Here is a 23,527-nt window from a genome sequence, read left to right on the forward strand (position 1 = left end):
CTTCGATATCTCAGACACTGTTCCTATCCGAGTTGAGAGGAGAATTGCTCCCTACACCTTCTTAGTGCACCTGGCACCTGGAGAGTCATTCCTTTCCCTCTTCTGTTCTCTCACAGGTTGCCCCTCTCTTACCCAATCTCCCTGTCATGTTGTATTCAGAAGGCAATACCTACAGTATCGTTGCACTCATCTCAATACAACACCAGAGCAATAGGAATCAGACATCAATTAGCAAGAAAGTAGTTGATGATCCATTTTAATGATTCTACCTCAACTTCCTGCCCACGTTGAATGCACTGCTCTGGCCTGGGCATTGTCCAGTTATTGCAGGGCAGGGCTTTAAGCGACTCCTTATTCTGATCTCATGAACCTAAATTCACAGCTACCTGCTTCCTGCCAGTGTGCAGTTGATTCAACCTTGAGCTGGCCTCTTTCAAAATGGCTCTGGTTCTGGATGATGAAGGGGAAATAGTACAGAAGACAGTGACACAAACTGTGCCTCCTATACTGTGAGTGGCAACATATTACACACAACTTTACTCTGTCAATTGTTGCTCGAAGACAGAATTTGCTGACTGTTTTAAATACAATCAATTGAGCAGGACATTGAACACTCGTCATTCACTGTTCCTTTACATGTCCAATGCTCTACCAATATCCAGGTTTATTCTGTTGCAGTCTAGCTTGTCCCATTCACCCTTCCAATCTCTTCTGCTACAAAACTGCATTTTCTCTTTTTGCAGATGACACCAAAATTGGAGGTGTAGTGGACAGCGAAGAGGATTACCTCAGATTACAACAGGATCTTGACCAAATAGGCCAATGGGCTGAGAAATGGCAGATGGAGTTTAATTCAGATAAATGCGAGGTGCTGCATTTTGGGAAAGCAAATCTTAGCAGGACTTATAAACTTAATGGTAAGGTCCTAGGGAGTGTTGCTGAACAAAGAGACCTTGGAGTGCAGGTTCATAGCTCCTTGAAAGTGGTGTTGCAGTTAGATAGGATAGTGAAGGCGGCGTTTGGTGTGCTTTCCTTTATTAGTCAGAGTATTGAGTACAGGAGTTGGGAGGTCATGTTGCGGCTGTTCAGGACACTGCTTGGAATATTGCATGCAATTCTGGTCTCCTTCCTATCGGAAAGATGTTGTGAAACTTGAAAGGGTTCAGAAATGATTTACAAAGATGTTGCCATGGTTGGGGGATTTGAGCTATAGGGAGAGGCTGAACAGGCTGGGGCTGTTTTCCCTGGAGCTTTGGAGGCTGAGGGGTGACCTTATAGAGGTTTACAAAATTATGAGGGGCATGGATAGGATAAATAGGCAAAGTCTTTTCCCTGGGGTCGGGGAGTCCAGAACTAGAGAGCTTGGGTTTAGGGTGAGAGTGGAAAGATATAAAAGAGACCTAAGGGGCAACGTTTTCACAGAGAGGGTGTTACGTGTATGGAATGAGCTGCCAGAGGATGTGGTGGAGGCTGGTACAATTGCAACATTTAAAAGGCATTTGGATGGGTATATGAATAGGAAGGGTTTGGAGGGATATGGGCCGGGTGCTGGCAGCTGGGACTAGATTGGGTTGGGATATCTGGTCAGCATGGACGGATTGGACTGAAGGGTCTGTTTCCATGCTGTACATCTCTATGACTCTATGACTCTAATTATATACCTGGCTGTCTGTTGAAATTTACTTTTGAATTTACTTTCTCCACAGTTCTCACCTCTGCTCTGGTTCCCAATTAATTTTATGATTTGGGGAAAGTAGGCTTGAATTTGTAAAGGTAATTTTAGAGGTGTTAATCTGTAACAACTAATTAAACCTGCTTTAACATAAAGTGGGGAGGATAGTGATAGCAAGAGCAATGGCAAAGTTGTAATGAGAGGAATAGATCTTCTACTTCATTGATATCTGATATGAAGAACTTCATTCCCGACAGTGCAGAGTTCCTTCAGGAGCGCACTGAAGTGTCAACTTAAATTTTGGAGTGGGATTTGAACCAACAAATTCTGACAAATGAGAGAATGAGCCATGGTTGGTATAGAGTCATAGAGTCATACAGCACAGAAACAGACCCTTCGGTCCAAACAGTCCATGCTGAACATAATGCAGAGCAAAACTAGTCCTGACTGTTAGCTTCTGGCCTGTATCTGTCCTAACCTTTCCTACTCGTGTACTTATCCAAAAGTCTTTTATTGTAATTGTGCCCACATCCACCACTTCTTCAGGAAGTTCATTCCAAACACGAACCACTCTCTGTGTAAAATATTTGCCCCTCACGTCTTTTTAAAATCTTCCTCCTCTCACCTTAAAAATGTGCCCCCTACTCTTGAAATCCCCGATCCTAGGGAAAAGACACCTACCATTAACCCTATCTATATCTCTCATGCTTTTATAAACTTCTACAGTCACCTCTCAACCTCCTATATTTGTTAAAAACAGTTTTTTGTAATGTGCTCAGTTTATACACTTTCTTCGTTATGATATATTCTTGATTAGTAAGGGGATCAAAGGTTATGGGGAGAAGGCAGGAGAATGGGGTTGAGAAATGTATTAGCCATCATCGAACAACAGAGCTGATTTGTTGAGCTGAATGGCCTAATTCCACTCCAATGTCTTAGGTTACATTCATACTTTTAAAAAATACATTAATGAGTTTCAGAACATTTTCTTCAAACTAGATTTTAGGCTTGGTTGAGCCAGGGCCCATCTTTGGTCTGATTGATTTGAAAAAATGAACTTGGGTTTATAACAGAAGCTATCATAACTTCAGTACACATACTCAATCCTCTTTTCAGCTTATAAAGTACATGGGACGCTGCTGTGGGCTCAGAGGTCATTTTGATGAACCAATAGACATGGCATTCCTTCAGCTGATAAAAACAATATCCTGAGGTGTAGTGGGAATTTTCAGAAAGAACGCCATGCCTAATGGTATGGACCAGTTCCCAGTGCAGTCCATATCAATCACTCAGATTGACAAATGCATCACGACTGCTTTATTGCTTACCAATATTGGTTCCTGATCCTTTCAAAATGAAATTACTACATAGCTGGTGGGAGATGGTGGCATAGTGATAGTTATGTCAATAGACTACTAAACCATAGGTGCAGGCTAGTGCTCTGGGAGCATATGTTCAAATATCTCCATGGTATTAAATTCAATCTCAGTGTCTAGTCCCAGTGCCCATGGAAAGATCTTTGACTGTTTTTCAAACCCTATCTAGTTCACTAATATCCTTTAGGGAAGTAAAATTGCCTCTTTTACCCAGCCTTTCTGATATGTGACAACACATGTACATCAATGTAGTTGACATGTAATTGCTCTCAGAAGTGGCTTAGGAAACCAAGGGCAATTAGGGATGGACAACTAAGGTTGGCCTTGCCAGTGGCTCCCACATCTCATGAATGATGTAAAAGAGAGAAGAGAGTAGGCCCAGGAAGTTTGGTACAAGACTGATGTGGAACATGAAGTTTATTGTGCTGATAGATCTCCCCGGCTCCATCCACAATATATTATTGTACCTGTACTTATTATGTTATGCCCTTTCAGCACTCACCTCTAAACTATTCATATGGAATTTAATAATTATTTTTAGTTGCTAAGCTTGTTAAATTCATAACAGAATATTCCAGAATGTGAACAAGCAGGAACTTGATCTGCACAGAAATAACAATGTCCTTGTTTTAAAGTTTGTGATTTTTTCTTTCTTCCTTAAAGAATTGCATGCACAACATTTGCAACCATTGGGCGAAGCTCTGTTTAGAATTCATAACAAGAAAAAACTGTACAGACAAGTACAAAAATAAAATTGAGACATACTGTACCTTGTCAGAATATAACACAATTATCACTAATTACTGTCCCTAGCCCTTTGCATTGATTTCATGATGGGCACTGCTCTGATAGATGTGTTTACCTTAGCTGACTGTGCATCCAAGTTTCCAGAAGACTGCTTCCACTTTTCCATGTATTTGACAAGGAAGTGCTTTCACCTGATGCTCCATCTGATTGAATACTATAAAACCCAACACATTTCAATGCTTAGGTTTTGCATCCCTGTTGAAATTTTTTTTTGCGATCAGCAATACTATCATAAGGGATGCAGATTCCAAGTCCTTCTGATGGACCCTGTTGGAAGCTCATCTTCTCAGTTCATAATTAAGGGGTCAGTTCAGAAGGGAGTTCTGTTTCACCTAGCAGAAAAAAATCAACCTTCAATTTCAGTGGAACCAGTCACCATAACAGAAGTATTGTAGTTTGTGAAATTTCCAAACTCAGAGTATTTGGATAGGAATCTTCAGAGTTGTGAAAGGTCATGTCAGCAGACATGGAAAGGACTCAAAAAACTGACCATGCAGTGCATGGAAAATAAATTGGGAGAAGTCCATTGATATAGGACTGAAATTTCTCTGGAATTGAAGATCTGTAAAAGGATAGTGTTTGGAAACAGACTGAGACTTTGTTCTGCTGTTTGAGTTAAGAATGTTCTTAGTGTCTTGCATGGCAATGTTTTTAATTTCTTTTGTGTAATGTCTACAGCTTATGAATATCCACAGTCTATTGTAAATATGTTTCAGTGACTAGCCAGCATGATAACCAATTGCAAGAATTGAAAGGATGATCTGTCAAGCTGACGTTCATTTCGATAACTGACTTGATCAGTATTACCAATTAGCTGGTAACATTACATCGTGCCCAATTTTTTGCGTTCACGTGCTTATTGATATAGTGGTTCAACAAAATGTTTCAGAGAGGTGTCGCTGAATTAATACTAAAATGATCATTAGCCTGGGTCACACCAAAAGTTCAATGAGCTGAGTCCTTCCATACTCCAAAACATTGTAAACTTTGGGGAGATATAAGATTTTTTATTTTATTTTTTCATCTATAATTTGGGATTTGGGCATCACAGGTATTTGTTACCTATCCTATTGCCCAAAAAGGAAGTGTATGTAGAGAAACTTTTTTCCCTTGTGGGTGAGTCTATAGAATCACAGAATCACCATGGGTGGCATGGTCACTTAGTGTTAGCGCTGCTGCCTTATAGCGCACGGACCTGGGTTTCATTTCACCCTGGGTGACTGTGTGGGATTTGAACATTCTCCTATGGGTGCTTTGGTTTCCTCCCACAGTTCAAAAATGTGCAGGTTAATTGGATTAGCCATGCTAAATTGCCCATGGTATCTAGGGATGTGCAGCCGAGGTCAATTAACCATCAGGGTACATCAAGGTGGGTCTGGTTGAGATACTTCTTGGAGGGTCAGTATTGATTTGATGGACTGAATGGCCTGCTTTGGATTTTAATTGTTATGCTGCAGTAGGAGGCCATGCAGCTTGTCTTTCCAGAACTTGGGGGCAATTTTTAAAAAATCAGGATCGTTCTTTCAGATCAAGATGAGGAGAAATTGAGGAGATGAAGATTGTGCAACTTCAGAACAGTGGAATCCAAAGTTATTGAGGGTAGATGAGAATATGAAATTTGAACCATAACCTGATAAGCCATGATCTTGTTGAATAGTGGAATAGAAACGAGGAGCTAAATGGCCTACTTTTTCTTTTATTTCATATGTATCCCAAGCCGTGATCACCCAAAGATTGGTTTCCATGGGCACGCTAATACGTTCTACACTCTACAATCTCATTGCTTTTGATGGCTTATCTGTGCTGATGTGCATTTTTTTCAGCTAAATAATAGGAAAATCAAAGACTGGCCAAAGCACACGCAGCTTACATAATCTATGACATACTTCAGCACAATACAGTCAGTGCAGTCTTTCAGAGTTTGCTCTGTCTACCTTGTGGGATGAATGTAGAGATTCTTGGTACTGTTTGAAATCACTATTTGTCAGTGGCTCAGTGGTTAGCACTGCTGCCTCACAGCACCAGGGACCTGGGTTTGATTCCTGCCTTGGGTAACTGTCTGTGTGGAGTTTGTACATTCTCCTTGTGTTTGTGTGGGTTTTCTTCCACAATACAAAGATGTGCGGGTCAGGTGAATTGGCCATGCTAAATTGCCCATAGTGTTAGGTGCATTAGTCAGGAGTAAATATAGGGTAAGGGAATGCATCTGGGTGTGTTACTCTTCGGAGGTTTGGTGTGGACTTGTTGGGCTAAGTGGCCTGTTTCCATGCTGTAAGGCATCTATTCTTATTTGACTATATCTTATCATTGTGTGTGGCACTTTGCTGTTCATCACCAGTGTCAAAGCATTGGTTATCATTAATATAGAGTTTCATTTTGGCATTGATGCAACTCCAACATGTATTAGAAGAATCTTATCTGAAATATTATCTCGGAATAAACAAGTCATGAGTTTACCAAAGGCAGATTTATGCTCTGTTTGTAGAGAGATTAATTCTTACTGTAGTAACCTCATTGCAGCATTTCTGTTTACCTTGTCATTAAAATTACTGCTTGCCACATCAAATCTTGCTACTCCTGTGATAAAACGTTTTATGCACTGCGACTATTAGTTTTACTTGATAACATAGTGAGCAATTATACAACAGAAATTAAATTAACTGAATTCTGGGTTGGGGTGGGACTTAAGGTACAACAGAAATGAAGAGAAATTCTGGAAATGCGAAGCAACATTTTCCATCTAAATGCAAAGCCAAGTGCATTTTCAAAGAAAGTTGACCTCTGAAATGCTTGGGTCCACAAAGTGACAGTAGACTGCAATATGCAGAGTAGAATCTATCATCTGTGCCATCCTAAATATCTGTAATCTCTGAGCCAGCTGGTTTCCATAAACCTATGAGAAGCAGGCCACATAACTTACTGGGGAGGTGCATTCAGGATTGTGCATAACTCTTTAAAGGAAATAGTGAAGTCTTGTGAGAAGCAGTTACATGAAAAGAAGAAGCACCAACATTTACCTTCTGTCAGAAATTACAGAAAGGACGAAAGCAGTTGTTGGAATAGCTGTAAAGACGGTGTCAGCAGACAGTAGCTTAGGCTGAAAGAGATAGATGTGGTTAGGAATTGCAATTCTATAACAGAAGTGCAAAAAGGTGAACAAACATCAACACCTCATTCCCACATTTCTCCACCAAGCCAACAAAGTCTGTTCCTAGTTACATAATAGGACAAGGAAATACATCATATTTACTGTCCCATTGCTTATAGTCTAAGGCCACCTCAGTCCCATAAACTCTCCGTACAGTATGAGGAGCGATTCATTTCCCTGGTCCTTCAGTACTAATTATTTGAAGTTTGATCTTCCCGATGCTGGGGAAGTCCAGAACTAAGGGTCACAGCCAAAGGATAAGTATGAGGAACCATTCAACTCCCTGGCCCTTCAGTGCTAATTCATTGGAGTATTGGACTATGTGCTAGAAGGCATGATAGGATTGCAGGGAAAACACAGTGTTAGGAAAGAGTAAGCAAACTATGTCTACATTTACTGGATTTAAATGTGATGATGCATGGGTGCTTATTAGTCACGAGGATTGCAGTCAAACAGGAAAGTGTGTGTTAATCTAGTGCAGACATTTTAAAGTGATGGCTATTGGTAACGACATGTTGTGATGGGTGTCATGTGATATAAGGGGGTTTTGTTTAAACAAACGTCTCTTTAATTAAAAATGGCTCAAGATGACATCAGGCTATGGTGTCCCGATAGACAAAAAAAATCAAAAAGCAAAGCAATTATCTATCCTATTTCACCCCTGGCAACTGTGAATGTTGTCCAGATGTTTTCTTTCCTAAGTTATGATCCTTTGGATTTCTTCAACTTGTCAAACGACAGTCGTTTCATTGGAAGTCTAGGGGAAGACAAAGCAATGATGCTTCTGCAGATTTTGGGCATTCTGTGAATCATGAACTGGGCTGTCCAAACAATATAAGAGTGCTTTCAAAATTCTCTGTATGGTCCTCTGTGTGATCATGTGTCTTATTGTTCCCCTTTCTCTATTTCTGGTCAGTATACATAGAATGGGCTTATCTGTTATGACCACCTGGGGAATGCTTTGTTGCTGAGGAGCCAGCATTGTGATACTTTTCTTCTTTAACCGGGTCACACAGGGCTAAATGTGACCCGGTTAAAGAAGATTTGGCAACGATTCGCAAATCAGGCATTGACAAGAAGCATCCTCTGAGAGGACTTAGCATCCTAAAAATCATCAGGTAGTCTGACCACAAAGCAAGCAACGAAGGCTGTTTAAGTCTCAGTAGCGACAAATTATAGAAAAAGCATACTGAGACTGCACCTATGTGCATTTTTGGTCTCCCTATTTAAACAAAAACCCGATGATTACATTAGAAGTCATTCAGAGAAGATTCACTTGTCTCATTCCTGAGATGAGACACATTCCTGTTGAAGGGCTTATGATTCTCCTGCTCCTCTGATGCTACCTGATCTGCTGTGCATTTCCAGCGCCACATTTTTTGACTCCTCCTCCTCGTTCCTGAGATGTTAGGGTAATAGCGAGTTTTGAGAAGATTTATACCTCAGGTTTTGATTCTGGATGTAGTATTGCTGGCTGAGCTGGGAGGTTCGGTTTCAGATGTTTCGTCACCATGCTAGGTAACATCACCGGTAAGCCTCTGGATGATGCACTGGTGTATGGCCTGCCTTTTATTTATGTGTTTAGGTTTCTTTGGGTTGGTGATGTCATTTTCTGTTGTGATGTCATTTCCTGTTCTTTTTCTCAGGGGGTGATAAATGTGATCCAAGTCAATGTGTTTGTTGATAGAGTTCCGGTTGGAATGGTGACGAGACTTCTGAAACTGAACCTTCCAGCTCAGCGAGCAAACCAACATGCAGATGGGTAGGGTAATCCTATGAGGAAGAGTTGGGTTAATTCATTGGAGTTTAGAAGAATTGGAAGTGTTCTTATTCCAACATATCAATAGGGCCATGTGATGGGTCAGTGGTTAGCACTGCTGCCTCACTGTGCCTGTGTTTGATTCCACCTTCAAGCAACTGTCTGAGTGGAGTTTTATCATTCTTTCAGTGCCTGTGTGGGTTTCCTTCGGGTGCACTGTTTTGCTCCCACAGTTCATAGATGTGGAGGTTAGGTAGATTGGCAATGCTAAATTGCCCATAGTGTCCAGGGATGAATAGGTTAGGTAGATTAGGAAAATGCAGGATTATGGGGATAGAATATGGGTTTAGATCTGGGTGGGTTGCTCTTCGGAGGGTTGCTGTGGACACGATGGGCTGAATGGCCTGCTTCAACACTGTAGAGATTTTATGAATAAGATGATGAGGGAATTTGAAAAGAGTTATTCTGAGAAGATATTCCCTCTTATGGGGGGACAATTAAACGAGTGGTACAGTGATAATACATGTAAGCAAAAAAAACTGCTAAGCTAACTCCACAAGTAATGCTTGAGGGTAGCTCGCTATCGTCACAACCTTGAAAATATAGTCCAGCTAGAAGTATTTCACAACAATTGATTGCTAAGTGTTTGGTAGATGTTGACAAGGTCAAGGAAAGAAATAACTTACATTTATTTTATTACTTACCCAAGCTATCACAAAGCGCTTCACCGTTAATAAAAAAACTTCTAAACTGGAATCACAGTTAAACAGGCAGACATGACAGTCAACTTGCAGATAGTTAGGTCCTACAGAAATCAATTTCAATAGATGACCTCTCACATCTAATGTTACTGGAGACAGATGACCAGTTCATTTAAGTTAATATAACTTAATTAATTAATTATAATAAACTCAATTCAATCCATCTCTATTTGGTGGCATTGTGTGAATGAAGAATGTTGTCTGGATAATGAAAAAAATTGTGTGCTTCTTTCAAAGGGTGCAGTGTCTAAGACAGTTTAGTTATCCTTCAGTACAGTAATGCAAAAAATGTTGTTGCACACCCTTGTAGTGCTCCTCTATCTTGTCTTCATAAATTACTGAAAGAGAAAGCAATATTTTCATCCTCCAAATGAAGTGACAGATTTGAAATATGCAAAGAAGCAGAAAAGAGCAAAGAGCAGATTGTGTATGAACAAATTATCTTAAAATATTATAGTATATTATTTGTATAATTTCTAGGTTTGAACTGAAATCCTCTGAAAAATAGTGATGGCGATGTCTGGGACATTATCTGCAAGGTATTATTCCACGAGAATATTAGGTTGCTACTTGACTGTCCTGTAGGATAGCGCTCCCACATTTGACGCAAGCCCTCATATGTTAGTGAGGAGGACTTCACAGAGGCAATAATATTATAATCCCCATTGATATTACTGATAAGTTAGAGACCAAAGAAAGACCTGGCTTGATAAACAAAGGAGAAAAAAAAACTTATGGAATTCACTCTCTGAAAGTATTCTCAAGAGGCAGCCAATATGTAGCTGATCCACATTCTTCCCTTCCATTTTCCTGCCCTTTCCCATAATCTTTGATTCTCTTACTGATCAATAATCTATCTCAGCCTTAAGCATATACAAAGATTCTGCCTCCACAGCTCTTCATGACAAGGAGTTCCTAAGAGACAAGATTCCTAAGAGAGTAATCCTTTGAGACAAGACATTCTTCCTCATCTCAGTCTTAAATTGGTACCCCTTTATTCTGAGACTATGTCCTCTGGTCTGGGACTCTTCCATGAAGGAAAAACATCCTCTCAACATTTACCCTGTCAAGATCTTTAAGAATCCTTTTTGTTTCAATGAGATCACCTCTCATTCTTCTCAACTCCAGTGAGTACAGTCCCAATCTGTTTAGCTTTTGCTTGTAACACAATCGCTCCACACCGTGGATCATCCTAGTGAACCTTCTCTGAACTGCCTCAAATGAAATGATATCTGTCTTAAGTCAGGGAGCTAAAACTGCTCACAGTACTTCAGGCGCTGTCTCACCAGTACCTTGTACAGTTGCCATAAGGCTTGCCTATTCTTATACTCCAACCCCATTCAAATAAGGGCCAGCACTCCACTTGCCTTCCTTATTACCTGCTGCACCTGTGGGCTAGCTTTCTGTTTCACAAGTACCTGCGATTGCCTTTGTGTTGCTGCTTTCTGCAGTTTTTCTCCATTTAAACAATACTCTGTTCTTCTGTTCTCCCTTACAAAGTGTACAACTTCGTATTTTCCCATATTTACACTTCATTTGCCAATTTTTTCTCACTTACTTGACACATGAATATCTCTCTGTAAACTATCTCTTGCTCACAACCTACTTTTTCACCTATTTTATTGTTGTCTGCAAATTTGGCTGTAGAGTATACACTTCCTTCCTCTGAGTTACTGGTATATCATGTAAACTGTGGCAGTCCCAACACACTGATCCCTGTAGAACTCCACACATTACAGGTCACCAACTTGAAAAAGAATCCCTATCTGCACTCTGTATTTCCTAACTATTAGCCAATTCTCTATCCATGCAAAAATACTACTAAGACGTGTGAATGAGCCATAGTATGAGCTCAACTACTTTGTTTAAGTTGTTGTTAGTGTAGCTGTTTGCACACTCAATGCTGCTCAGCAGATGTGCCCAATTGCAAAATCACATCTAATTGTAAATGCTTTGCTTTGGGTTTTGTAATTGTGGGTTGGTTAAGCACATTCTGTACTCTGCCCATTACAAATGAATGAAGGAACATGCTGTTTGATTTGATCAGCTAATAAGTGAGACCTAGGTATATATACTTGGTATTACACTAGACTGAAATTCATGTGCAACATTGCTGAATTGTCTGTTAGATAGAACATGTTTGTATTCTGCTCAGAGAAAGTACCACAAATATAGCCACAGCATAGTCATTGCATGAGAAGTCTTGCTTAACCTCTTTAGAGGTTAGTGTGGATTTGATGGGCTGAGTGGCCTGCTTCCAGACTGTAGGGATTCTATGAATTTATGTTACATATTCTACATTCTACTCATTTGAATGTTCTGTCCTAAAGTGATGACAAGAACTAACTGTGACATGCAGTATTCAAATTACTTAAGTCACAAATTCCTGGAATTGTGTAGTAAGTAGTGAGTTGAAACATTACTATAGAAATAGTCAAGGTCAAGCTGCAAATATGAATATGCAAGATTAACACGATAGATAAGTTAAAGCTATATTTTCCCAGGTCTTCAGTCTGTTATAAATCAAATCCTCCACTTTGTTTTTTTTAGCATTACAGACCAACAAACCATATTCATCAACAAAACAAAACAAAACATGCTGGAGGCACTCAGTGGGTCTGGCAGCGTCTGTAGAAATGAAAACACAGTTAACATTTTGTGTCCAGTGACTCTTCATCAAAATGATTCTATTTATCCATTTTCAACCTATTTTTGATTATTGATATGTTTAACAATGTGAAAATAAACAGATAATTATGAGAGACACTAATAATAACTCTCCTGCTCTTCTTGGAATAGTGCCATGGGATTTTGCACCTGAGCAAGCAGGTAAGGACCTTTGTTTAATGTCTCTACAATAACAGCATCTGCAAAAGTGCTGTGTTCCCATAGTAATGTCATCTTTGTGTTTTATGTACTCCACAGTGAAATGGAACTTGAATGCAGGATCTGATGGTTCAAGGGCAAGAGTGCTATAACTCAGTCACAGCTGACAACAACACTCACTGCTGGCAGATCCAGGTGTTCACATTAGATTAGATTAGATTACTTAGATTACAGTGTGGAAACAGGCCCTTCGGCCCAACAAGTCCACACCGCCCCGCCGAAGCGCAACCCACCCATACCCCTACATTTACCCCTTACCTAACACTACGGGCAATTTAGCATAGCCAATTCACCTGACCTGCACATCTTTGTGACTGTGGGAGGAAACCGGAGCACCCGGAGGAAACCCACGCAGACACGGGGAGAACGTGCAAACTCCACACAGTCAGTCGCCTGAGGCAGGAATTGAACCCGGGTCTCAGGCGCTGTGAGGCAGCAGTGCTCACCACTGTGCCACCGTGCCGCCGTTCTAGCCTAACACTGCTTCGATCTGTTGGATTCACATTGTTAGTAATATTAAGCTGGGAATTGAATGAACAGAATAGAAAATGTCTTGAAGGAAATTTTACTATGAGAAAATCCCACCTGTTTCTGTAATACTGACTAAGTAAGGTGAGTTGTTGTTTGTACTTAATGGGCATGAATTATTGGTTGGGTTGGGTTGGGTTGGGGAAGTCTGTGCTGGTTGTCGTGCTGCTGGGGTAGGCAGGACAGGACAGAATTTCATGCTGGCAATTTATTAATTGGAGGGAGAGAAAGTTGGTCAGGATTGATAGCACCTATGTGATCCTGTAAATCTCAAATTTCCACATGCTGCCCACCCAATACGTCCATGCTGAGCAGATATCCTAACCTAATCTAGTCCCATTTGCTAGCTTTTGGTCCATATCCCTCTAAACCCTTCCTATTCATGTACGCATCCAGATGCTTTTTAAATATTGTCATTGTACCAGCCTCCACCACTTCCTCTGGCAGCTCATTCCATACACACACCATTTTCTGCATGAAAAAGTTGCCCCTTAGGTCCCTTTTAAATCTTTCCCCTTTCACTTATGCCCTCCAGTTTTGGACTCATCTACCCTGGGAACAGCATCTTGTCTATTCACCCTATTTTTGCCTCTCATGATTTTATAGACCTCAATAAGGTCCTCCCCCTCAGCCTCCAATGTTCCAGTGAAAAAAGCCCCAGTGTATTCATCCTCTCCCTATAGCTCAAACCCTCCAATCCCAGCAATATCATTGTAAATCTTTTTTGAACCATTTCAACTTTAGCAACATCTTTCCTATAGCTGGGAGACCAGAATTGAACACAGTATTCGAAAAGTGGCCTCACCAGTGTCCTGTACAGGTACAACATGGTGGCCTGGCAGATTACTGTGTCACACCAGTGACTGCTGTCTGTATACGGGAAGGTTTTGGCCTAGTGGTATTATTACCGGACTCTTAATCCAGAGAGCCAGGTAATGTTCTGGGGACCCAGGTTTAAATGCTGTTGTGGCAGATGATGGAGTTTGAATTCAATGGAGAGGGAATTTAAAAAAAAAATCTGGAGTTAAGAATCTAATGCCAATTGTTGGGAAAACCCCACCTGGTTCACTAATGCTCTTTAGGGGAGAAAACTGTCACCCTTGTCTGGTCTACATGTGACTCCAGACCCACAGCAATAACTTTCCTCTGGGCAATGAATCTAACCAGCAATTCCCTTATCCTATGACTGAATAAAAAAAAAATGTATCCTTTCTTATAAGCATTGTTCACTGATGATGAGTTATTTCGAACTTTGGTTTGATCTACAGGGTTGTCAGATAACGGTCATTAGATCCACATATATTTTTGTGCTGCTATTAACAGAAAATCCAGGGCCTGGTCCTGATGGACACACACAGGTGCTGAACAATACAATTGTCCTCAGCTGCACCTATAGTGACAAAGCCAGAGAGCTGTTCGTCCAAATCCAATACACTGCACACAGACATTTACAAATCCTCTTGCTCCTGGTTTCACAATCAAACACATCCACTGAACATTAAAAAAAACAATAAAATCATGAGAGGCGTATATAGGATGAATAGACAAGATCCTTTTCCCAGGGTAGATGAGTCCAAAACTGGAGGGCATAAGTGAAAGGGGAAAGATTTAAAAGGGACCTAAGGGGCAACTTTTTCATGCAGAAAATGGTGTGTGTATGGAATGAGCTGCCAGAGGAAGTGGTGAAGGCTGGTATGTGACTAAGTAAATTAACATGGATCTGACATGTGCATCAGCTGTGATCTAATTGAGGTTGAACAGACCCAATTGACAAAATGAATCGCTAATCTCCTCCCATGAGGAATCTTTACCTTTAGTAGCAATTTAAATATAAAATGCATAACTACGGAAACAGTAAATATTGTACTTTTTTTCATTCATTCACAGGACAAGGGCATTGCTGGCTTACCCAGCATTTATTGCCCAGAGGGCAGTTAAGGGTTAACTACATTGCCGTGAGTCTGGAGTCACATGTAGGCCAGGTCAAGTGAGGGTGGCAGTTCCCTTCCCTGGAACCAGATGGGATTTTACAGCAATTGACAATGGATTCATGGTTATCATTACACTCTTAGAGTCTTGGAGTCCTACAGTATAGAGACAGGCCCTCTGGCCCACACTGGTCCATGCCGACCAAAATTATCATTCCAGATTTTTGTTGAATTGAAGTTCCACCATCTGCTGTGGCAGGATTCAAATCCTGGCCCCTAAAACATTACCTGGCTCTCTGTATTAACAGTCCAGCAATAATACCACGATCACCTTAATCTGCAGGTTGGGACTGATGAGTCATAGCTTCAGTGTGTACCCCCTATTAAAACTGAAGATATCACTGAACGACAACTTATTTAACATACTCAATACTGAGCTCCAACAATCCATTCTGTGGTAGAAAATTCCAAAGGTTCATGACCATCTAAGGAAAAACAAATCTCCTCCTCTTGGATTTAAGTGGCCGCCTTACTTTAAATTGTGCCTTCTAGTTTGAGACTTCATCTATCTTGGCAATCCCTTTAAGTAAATTTCAATGCTATCACCTCTCATTCTTCAGACCTCTAGAGAATATAATCCTAGTTGTCAAATCTCTCTTTATAGAACAGTACCAGTATCTATATTTAGCAGGCCTGGCCTGCTGTGTTTTTCCAGCACCACATTTTTCAACTCTATATTTATTCAGTAAAATATGTACATACGTACATAAACCTGACAGAGTGAACTTTATGAAACTGACAGAAGGTAAAACCAGTAAGATTGGTCCAACTCATTTTGGAAACTCCAAAATGAATCTCCAGTATGACCAAAATGTTTCTATTCTCACTTTTTGTTAAGGAAGTTTTCCAGAAGATTGGTGTTGTTAATGTAACAACACCATCCAAGATGGAGAAAGTGGAAAACTCAGAATGCTATGAGTGAGACAATCTTGGACCAATAATTGCAAGCTCTAAGAAATTATAACACAAGAGAAGATGAATTATCAGAATGACACCGGTCACACATATATTCACTCGTATGTGTGTCCCATTTACAAACACTGAGCAAGGTCTTATCAGGGTTTAGTGCATGAACATAATTCTCCTCTTTCAGTTGACCTCCTGTTGTGTGACAAGTAGTGACTGCTATTTCCTCAAGCCATATTTTCTCCATTTATCTTCTTCAAAATTAATTGACAAGTTGACCCCTCTTGCAGCTGGAACACGTTGCCTTAATGAATGGACAAATCATGCCCAATCAGTGATCGGGCTATGTAGTGTCATTCTACTGCATGCTGCCATTGTTGGTGTCTTTTACTTACTCTGCTGTAGCTTATTTGTTTCAACAGATGACTAGCGGTTGTTAATTCTGACTTCTCTCTAGTCCCATTCTGCTACGTCCATTGTATAACATTGCAGCTTGGCAAGTCACATCAAAAATTAACTTCAGCAATATTAGCAACTTACTGAGAATGTACTCACTTTTCAAAAATCACACAAAGCTCTTTCCTGCAATGCTTTCATTTCCATAATGTTTTCTTTTGGAATTCTCCAAAACTGTAATGAATAGTTGGCCTTTTCAAAGCTAAAGTAAACTCTACAATGTTCTCACTGGGTCACATTTTACTGAGTTTCTCCCCTCATAAAAGAAATGTAATTGTTGGAAATGAATGTACTGATCATTCTGGAGCTCCATTTTGAAGTATAAAAGGTGAATTGAACTAGTCTGTAATTCACAAGTTTTTTTGGTTTATCTCCTCATTTATTGTCCCAAACTTTGCTGCAGCTGTATAGAGCTGAAAATGTGTTGCTGGAAAAGCGCAGCAGGTCAGGCAGCATCCAAGGAGCAGGAGAATTGACGTTTCGGGCATGAGCCCTTCTTCAGCATCTGCAGTCCTCACTTTCTCCTGCAGCTGTTTAGAGCCTTGATTAGACTGGACTTAAGAGTTGTGTCCAGTTCTGTCCCCATATCTCACTTGCCATAGATGGAGTGTTATGGATGGTCAACAGATGAATCGCTAGGAGGGTGGGATTGTCTTATGAGGAGAGATTGATGGGACTAGGTCTATATTCCATAGAGTTTCCAGGAATGAATGGTGATCTCATTGAGAGTGAGATGGGGAGGAGTTTCTTCACGCAGTCGGTTGAGAATTGTTAGATATCTCTACCCCAGTGAGCTGTGGAAGCTCAACCGATGAGCAGTCTCAGTTAGAAATCAATAGATTTCTGGAGATTAATGACATTAAGGAATAAAGAAGCAGCACGGGAAGTTAAAATTAGGTTTATTGTTGCATGTAGTCAAGTAGTGAGATACAGGAGTACAGAGAAGTGTTTACAATGTTGCCCCTCACTGTGCCATCTTAGGTACAAGTACCTAGGTACAAATCTTAGATACAAAATAGAGAAATAAAGAAAAAAGGTTACATTACCTTACGGTGATTCAGTGTATAAGTTTGATAATAATAAATAAAGTGAAAAGGACAACATTACAGTCAGATAAACAGATTACAGATAAATATTACATTTTAGTAGATCAGCAGCATTGAGGCTGATGATCAGGTGGTCTAATTTTTAAAAAATTCGTTTGTGGGATATGGGCATCACTGGCTGGTTGCCATCCCTAGTTGCCCTTGAATGGCGGGGTTAGCTCAATTGGCTTAATGGCCTACTGCTGTTCTCATGTTTCTGTGTTCCGATGGGTCAGGCTTGGTCTGACAGCAATGTATCTTTTGACTTGACGTGAACACTCTGGGGCATTGCATACAATTCTGGACCTGCTTCAGTCAGAAATATCACTCCTGTCCTTTTCCTCACTGACTGATTAAGAGCTGGATAAACAGGATAATTGAGGATATTATTAGCAGTGAAAAACAATCTCTAGGTGTGCCACACATACACCAAAACACTCTTGGTCATGGTTATTTTCTTCCAGTTGTCCCACAGTATCTGTTGACGTGGCAAAGTTTGAAGCACGGTTTCCTCATGAGCACAGCCTTTTCTTTATGACCACATTTTAAAGCAAATGTCTCAGCAAAAATAAGTTCACAGTTTTTATGCAAGTTTGCTGGAAACTTTTCCAACCAAAATTATTTTGCTCATGAAATTTCTAATTCCATGCTTCTACCAGACAGATATCGTTCCGGACAGAAATACTGATGCATACTCGGAAAGATTGAGGGTCCAACAAAGTGGCTGATTCCAGTTTGATTTATTTACATACTTGCACAAACAGTTACAAAAGCATTTTATTACAAATACCTTCTTTGGAACTGACTGTAGACCCAGCGCTTGAGTGACTGATAGTTCCTGAAGGCCAGACCTATTCCCAAGATGGTGGTTGGAAAACCTGCCTGAAACAAACGTATCATCTGAAAAGCTACAGGAGTAGCCAGTCAACTGAGACGGACTCACCAATGATAGCTCCTTGTAAAATCTAGACCTCCGAGTTACAATTAGACAAGACCTGGCAGTTCAGGACTGTTAAAATCAGCAAGTATCAGGAGTCTGAGACACACATCTCTTCCTCATGTCTCTCATCACTGCACTGGGCACTCTATACTAAGGGACCCCATTTCAGCTTCTTTGATCTCAGCCAGCATTTCAGAATCAGAATCCAGTTCTTTTAAACATAGGGGTAAAACAGAGTTTCTGGGGAGAAGGGATCCTGCTTACCTGCAGAATTCACCCACCCTTAAATTTTTGCCCCAAGGCTTTGCTAGCACATTACAGAATTATAAGCATTTTTACATTGTTGTCCTTTCATTCAAAAATGTGACATTTTGGTTTTAAACAAATGTGCTTTTCAAGTGTTGCCATAGGAATCTCTCTGTGCAGCTGTAAATCATACCTAATGATATCTAATTGCTACACGATTATGTTGATGATGCTGACCTTTTAGATATGAAGCTTAACTATGCCTCCTGTAAGAATGCTGAGTGTCTGAATTTTCACACCACTTTCAGGGACACCTTCCCCACCCAAGTGTTTACTGAATTCCAATGCTTCTGCTGCTTTTATAATGATGGAACCCTTATAAAGTGAAAATAAAAGATTCTCAGGTGGTGTTAGTTTGATTAAGTTGTTTTTTTGAACATTTTTAATTGTTTGTCTTTGTTGCTATGACTGCAGTCTTTCACTGAAAATGAGTATTGTTTGCTTGGTTATTTTGCAACAACCTTGTTCTTCCTTGAGTTTGGAGTCCCTTAGGAATCAGGCTATGACATAAATGCTGAAGACTTCCTGAGTGTTTTGAGAAGCTGTTGGCAAGGTTTATATGGAAAGTTGGTACCACTGGCTGTCCATCATTTGTTTTGAGCATGTATTAGATGTGCAAAAGTAGGCCAGTTGGTCCTTTTAGCTTCGTCAGCAATTCAACAAGATCCAGGCTGATCTGAATGTGGTCTCAACTCCACTTTCCCTTCCTACTCCACCCCTTGACCCTTGACTCTTATTCAATCAAACATCTATCTACCTCAGGTTTCAATACCCTATATACTCGAGTAATAGTCAATCTCATTTTTGACCAAAACGTCTGGAGTTTTCCATATATCATATGCAAAAGTCGACTCTAGTTCTTCACAGATAACAAATCAACATTTATGAGTCAGTCTGCCAGCTGTCGCACTCTGCTCTGGGTCTGCAGAATTACTGCAATTCCTTGTGTTTGCTTTCTATGTATGTTTAGAAATCAACTGGGCCTCTGTTAATGATATGGCATTTTGGATGGTAGCATGAATTTCAGCCCCTCAAAAGTAATATCCATGAATTAGTTGAGCCCATAAATTTAACTTTAAAATGTAGTCAAAACAATTTGATTAATATTCGAGTATATACAGTATATTCAATGACCAATCCTATTTTCCCTGAATTAGGAAATTACAAAGGTTGATCACCCTCTGAGAGAATAAATTTCTGAAGGAAAGAGTCATTGATAATTAAGTGGCACCTACTCAGCAATAATCTGTTCATTGACGTTCATTTTGGGTTCCACCAGAACCACACAGTTCCTGATCTCATTACAACCTTGTTTGAGACTTGAGCAAAAGAGCTGATCTTCAGAGTGAAGTGAGGTTAGCTGCCGTTCACAACTAAGCAAAAGCCCTAGCAAGGTTGGAGCAAGTCGGAATCGGAAAAACTCTCTGGGGTTTGGAGTCTACCAAGATCAATAGAAGGTGTTTGAGGTTGTTGGAGGTCAGACATCTCAGTCCCAGGTTATCACTGCAGACATTCCTCAAGGAAGTGTCCAAGGCTCAATCATCTTCAGCTGCTTCATCATGAACCAATAACCTTTCCTCCATTGTGCAGTCAGAAGGAGGAATGTTCACTGATGATTGCACAATGTTCAGCACCAGCAACCACTCCGCAAATATTGGACAAGCTTGTGTCAAGATGATATTCAGGCTTGGTTTGATAAGTGGCATGCAAGATTCATGCAATGTAAGTGCCAGGAAATGACCATCTCCAACAAAAGAAAATCTGACCATTTTATTTTGATATTCCGTGATACTACCATCAATGAATTCCCTATTGTCAACATCCTGGAGGGGGGAGGTGGTTCTAATTGACCAGAAACTCAACTGGAGCAGCCATATAAATACTGTGGCTACAAGAGTAAGCTAGGTGTTCTGTGGTGAGTAATTCACCTTGCATCTCTCCAGAACCTGTACACCATCTATAAGACACAAGATAGGAGTGTGATAGATGAGTGCTGTTTCAACAAATTTCAAGAAGCTCAAAATCATCCAAGACAAAGCAGCCTGCTCAATCAGCATGTATAAAACATAGAACAGTACAGCACAGGAACAGGCCCCTTAGCCCACAATGTTGTGCCAAACAGGGCACCAAATTAAACTTCTTCCTGCCCTTGGTCCATATCCCTCCATTTCTTGCATATTCATGTGCTTACCTAAAAGTCCCTATACTGCCTCTATCATATCTGTTTCAACCACCACCCAGACTCCTACCACTCTTTGTGTAAAAAACTTGCTTCTCATATCTCCTTTGAACTTCCCCCCTCCCACCTTAAATGCATGCTGCCCAGTATGAGACATTTCAACTCTGGGAAAAAGATTCTGACCGTCAATCCTATCTATGCATCTCATAGTTTTATTGACTTCTATTAAATCTCTCCTCAGCCTTTGCCACTCCAGAGAAAACAACCAGAGTTTTTCTAGCCTGTCCTTATACCTAATACCCTCTAATCCAGGCAGCATCCTTAGTAAACCTCTTCTGCACCCTCTTCAAAGCCTCCGCATTCTTCCTGTAATGTAGCGATCAGAAGTGAACGCAATACTCAAAGTGTGGCCTAACCAAAGTCTTATAAAGCTGTAACATGACACCCTGACTCGTGTACTCAATTTCCCGATCATTCCTGAAGAAGGGCTTATGCCCGAAACGTCGATTCTCCTGTTCCCTGGATGCTGCCTGACCTGCTGCGCTGTTCCAGCAACACATTTTCAGCTTTGATCTCCAGCATCTGCAGACCTCACTTTTTCCTCCCCGATCAATAAAGGCAAGCATGCCATAAATCTTTTTTTTAACACCCTGACTACTTTCAAGGAGCTATGGACTTGAACCCCAAGATCCTTCTGTACAACAATTTTGTTCAGAGTCCTGCCACTAACTGTATAAGTTTCTTGAACATGTGAGGAAAGAGATCAATCTGAGACTGGTACAGCCGAGAACAGAAATGAGTCAAACAGTCAGGGCAGGCAGGGACAAGGTAGGACGAATAAATTAAACTGCATTTGTTTCAATGCAAGGGGCCTAACAGGGAAGGCAGATGAACTCAGGGCATGGTTAGGAACATGGGACTGGGATATCATAGCAATTACGGAAACATGGCTCAGGGATGGGCAGGACTGGCAGCTTAATGTTCCAGGATACAAATGCTACAGGAAGGATAGAAAGGGAGGCAAGAGAGGAGGGGGAGCAGCGTTTTTGATAAGGGATAGCATTACAGCTGTGCTGAGGGAGGATATTCCCGGAAATACATCCAGGGAAGTTATTTGGGTGGAACTGAGAAATAAGAAAGGGATGATCACCTTATTGGGATTGTATTATAGACCTCCTAATAGTCAGAGGGAAATTGAGGAACAAACTTGTAAGGAGATCTCAGCTATCTGTAAGAATAATAGGGTAGTTATGGTAGGGGATTTTAACTTTCTAAACATAGACTGGGACTGCCATAGTGTTAAGGGTTTAGATGGAGAGGAATTTCTTTAGTGTGTACAAGACAATTTTCTGATTCAGTATGTGGATGTGTCTCCTTGAGAAGGTGTAAAACATGACCTATTTTTGGGAAATAAGGCAGGGCAGGTGACTGAGGTGTCAGTGGGGGAGCACTTTGGGCTCACGACCATAATTCTATTAGATTTAAAATAGTGATGAAAAAGGATAGACCAGATCTAAAAGTTGAAGTTCTAAATTGGAGAAAGGTCAATTTTGACGGTATTAGGCAGGAACTTTCGAAAGTCGATTGGCGGCAGATGTTCGCAGGTAAAGGGACGGCTGGAAAATGGGAAGCCTTCAGAAATGAGATAACGAGAATCCAGAGAAAGTATATTCCTGTCAGGGTGAAAGGAAAAGCTGGTAGGTATAGGGAATGCTGGATGACTAAAGAAATTGAGGGTTTGGTTAAGAAAAAGAAGGAAGCAGAAGCAATGTAAAGACAGGATAGATCGAGTGACTCCTTAGAAGAGTATAAAGAAAGTAGAAGTATACTTAAGAGGGAAATCAGCAGGGCAAAAAGGAGACATGAGATAGCTTTGGCAAATAGAATTAAGGAGAATCCAAAGGGTTTTTATAAATACATTAAGGACAAAAGGGTAACTACGGAGAGAAAAGGACCCCTCAAAGATCAGCAAGTCGGCCTTTGTGTGGAGCCACAGAAAATGGGGGAGATACTAAATGAGTATGTTGCATTAGTATTTATTGTGGAAAAAGATATGGAAGATATAGACTGTAGGGAAATAGATGACGACATCTTGCAAAATGTCCAGATTACAGAGGAGGAAGTGCTGGATGTCTTGAAACGGGTAAAGGTGGATAAATCTCCCGGACTGATCAGGTGTACCCGAGAACTCTGTGGGAAGCTGGAGAAGTGATTGCTGGGCCTCTTGCTGAGATATTTGTATCATCGATAGTCGCAGGTGAGGTGCCAGAAGACTGGGGGTTGGCAAACTTGGTGCCACTGTTTAAGAAGGGTGGTAAAGACAAGGATCCATTGGGGCCTTGGAGATAGGTGAGGAGGAGGTGTGGGTGTAAAGTTTGCACTTCTTCGGTTGCAGGGGAAGGTGCCAGGAGTGGAGGTTGGGTTGGTGGGGAGTGTGGACCTGACGAGGGAGCTGCGGAGGGAGTGGTCTCTCCGGAATGCTGATAGGGGTGGGGAGGGAAATATATCCCTGGTGGTGGGGCCTGTTTGGAGGTGGCGGAAATGACAGAGGATGATACGATGTATCTGGAGGTTGGTGGGGTGGTAGGTGAGGACAAGTGGGGTTCTGTCCTGGTGGCGATTGGAGAGACGGGGTTCAAGGGCGGATTCGCGGGAAGTGGAGGAGATACGGTGGAGAGCATCGTCGACCACATCTGAGGGGAAATTGCGGTCTTTGAAGAAGGAGGCCAT

This window comes from Chiloscyllium plagiosum, chromosome 18 (assembly GCF_004010195.1).
Source record: "Chiloscyllium plagiosum isolate BGI_BamShark_2017 chromosome 18, ASM401019v2, whole genome shotgun sequence".
NCBI classification, from domain to species: domain Eukaryota; kingdom Metazoa; phylum Chordata; class Chondrichthyes; order Orectolobiformes; family Hemiscylliidae; genus Chiloscyllium; species Chiloscyllium plagiosum.